This window comes from Eumetopias jubatus, unplaced genomic scaffold (genome assembly GCF_037043125.1).
Source record: "Eumetopias jubatus isolate StellerSeaLion01/CBP00866 unplaced genomic scaffold, mEumJub1_p1.0 scaffold_6, whole genome shotgun sequence".
Lineage (NCBI taxonomy): Eukaryota > Metazoa > Chordata > Mammalia > Carnivora > Otariidae > Eumetopias > Eumetopias jubatus.
Window position 1 is genome coordinate 31,268,258 of NW_028274812.1, and position 2,921 is coordinate 31,271,178.

The following is a 2,921-nucleotide window of genomic DNA, read 5'->3' on the forward strand; positions in this document are numbered from 1 at the left end:
AGTCCACACTACGATAACCAGCATTTAAAAGAGTAACTCCTTGGAAGCCCCTGCCTCCTAACTGCTATTTGTCTAGTCAGGAAATTTTGAAGAATAACATCTCTACCATTTGACAGACTTTTTAAAATACTTTTATGGTTTTGTATTTTTTGTTACATTTTTCTATAATGATGCCATGGAAAATTAAATAATTTTACTTTATTTAAGATAATATACAATGAAATTAGACAATGGTTGTGTCTGTTTGGAAATTAAAGACTTGGTTATCCTCTTTTCTTTTAAATGAAATATTTTTTTAAAAAAATTAACTTGCAATGGCATGTATTCACCAGAACATATACTCCTCTGTATTTCAAAACCAAGCTCGTCACAGAAGTATTTTCTAGAACGACATTATTATACACAAATGCACTCTCTGGTGTTGCCTCATAGGAACATTAGATCCTAAGATCAAGTCATGATCATACAAGCTACTAAAGAACAGCATCGATCTGCATAACATACCCTTGGTAGGTTCCCATGTCTCCTTCCTTGTGACATCGCTGGCTGTCTACGAGAGGAAGAGCTTGGGCCGTGGTTGGCTGTAGTGTGCGAGTGTGAGGGAAGACCTCGCGCTGACCTCAGTTCCACCCACTAAAGCATTAGTGCCATGGAGACACTACTAGTGAGTTAGGAGCAAAGGCCCAGGAAACCCTTTCCCTTTGAGAAAAGCAGAATCTTAGAGTGACTGCCACCAATCTTGTGCGTTCTTCACTCTGCAGAGAACTAGCAAAATGAGGAAGCCCGTGAAAGCACAGGAGGACTGTGGCTGCCATCCCTAAAGTGAACAAGAGTCATGCTGGTAACACACCTTCTCCTGTTCTGCTTCTGACATTCAATACTACATGCACTGTCTAAGCCCCCTGGGAATAAAACCAAATAAAGAGGGTGTGCAAAATTGTTTAGACCGTCGAAAACACCTGAAATGATTTAAATGCCCTAGTCTTTCTACCACTGGCTTTCCAAGCAGACAATCAAGGGAGACCTCAAAATGTGACATCATTAAGCAGGAATGGCATACATTTCCAAAGGTCTGTTTTATGGCCTTAGAAGAGAATTCAAAACTCAACTAAAATATATATTTTTAACAAACTCTTGATTTTTATGATATATTCCTTTTAGTATGATTTTGAGCGGTTTTGCCACAACTTTTTTCAGCAAACTTGAGACTGAATAAGACTTACTGATTGCTCATTTAAGTCCTGGGAGTCTTCCATGTGGTTTTCTCACTACTCCAGCCACCTCCAAACAGAAGCAACTTCCTTCAATTAAAAGTGGACAATCTAAAACAAAAAGATGGAAACAAAGAGGAAAAATGAAAAAGTTATTTTTTTATTTATTTGCAAATTACCAAAGCACAATATGATTTATGTGATAGTGGATAATCCATGAGAGCATTATTTTCAAAGAACAAAACTCATTAATGTTATCTCCATATCTTATAGACCTAATGATCTTGAAAATCACATCATGGTAAAATTGGAATATGTGAACAGCTACTCAGGAATACCATAAACAAAAACATCTGAGGACAATTTTGGAGACACGGTCTATAATAAACACTTAGTATACTATTTTGCTGAAAGAGATCTGTCATTAAGCAATGACAGATTAAAAATTAAGAGTCTGTATTAATTGATCACTTTCTGAAGCACATAAATTGAGAAAATACAGTGTGTATCTTAATATGACAGCTTGCCATAAGGGACAATTTGCCTGAATTACCAGATGAGCATTATTCAGTTTTAAAGAATAGAAAGTCATAAAATACATGGTCAATTTTAATTAGCAATAATCACGCCTCGGATAAACCTCATTGGCTACGATACAGCCATGGTCAATTTTAAATAGAGAATAAAAATAACACTATTACAATAAAAAAGGTATTACAAACATATATGGGAAGGACAATTCATTAATAAACCATAGTGAGACAATCAGTTAATTATTCAAAAAAAGTTCATCTTTACTCTATACCATATATTTAAAACCCTCCAGGCAAACTGAAGTATAAAAAAGCTCCAAGAAAAATAGGCATAATTTCTTTTAATTCCCAGATGGAGAAATATTTTGTAACAGAAACAATGGAATACAAAACAAAAAAGCCAAATAACCTCCTGAATCCCCTCACACCTACAACAACAACAAAAATGATAAAAATTAAAAGATATGTGAAAACATAAAAAGAAATATCTGCACAAATATAAAACACAATAGGCTAATGTCCTTAAGATATAAAGAGTTCTTACAATGCAAACAGAAATGCACACACACCTCTACAGAAAAATGGTCCATCACCACAAAATAATGCTCAAACTCATTAATAAATAAAATGCAATTTAAAATAGCAATGATGCATTTGTAGCCCTTCAAATCCTCATTTTAAAAATAAAAAGGAGTTTAAAAAAAGATTTCTCACTGGCATAAGTTAGATATAAAGTGCTAAACCCAAGGAATATTTAGTGCCATCGAAATTCTCTGAAGATATAATTTAAGTGAAAGATAAGTATTCCAATAAGTGTTCTGCAGAAACATTTTCCCCAGTTTATTGAAATTCAGCATAAGCAGGTGTTTTGCTCCATTTTATAAACATCCATTCATACATTCCCTACTACAACCAGGCAGCTGTGGCTTTAATTTCTTTTCTTTTCCACATTGCAATATTTTCTACAACAAACCTATTACTTTCCTTATGAGAATACATTTTAAAAATTACAAAGGAAATTTAAAATATAGCTTATAAATTGTTTTATTCATATAAGACCCAGAGATACAGATTAAAGATTTTTTTTTCAATCTTAAGAGTTAAAAGTCATAAAATAGGAATGTAACTTGTATGTATGTAATGTGACAGTCTCCGCAAGACACGGATTAAGTATATA

General features: G+C 33.6%; 1 pseudogene; it reads right to left on the reverse strand.

The window, feature by feature from the left end:
- Positions 1-1,755: 1,755 nt before the first annotated feature.
- On the reverse strand, positions 1,756-1,884 carry LOC148164051 (U4 spliceosomal RNA; annotated as a pseudogene).
- Between the last annotated feature and the right edge of the window lie 1,037 nt (positions 1,885-2,921).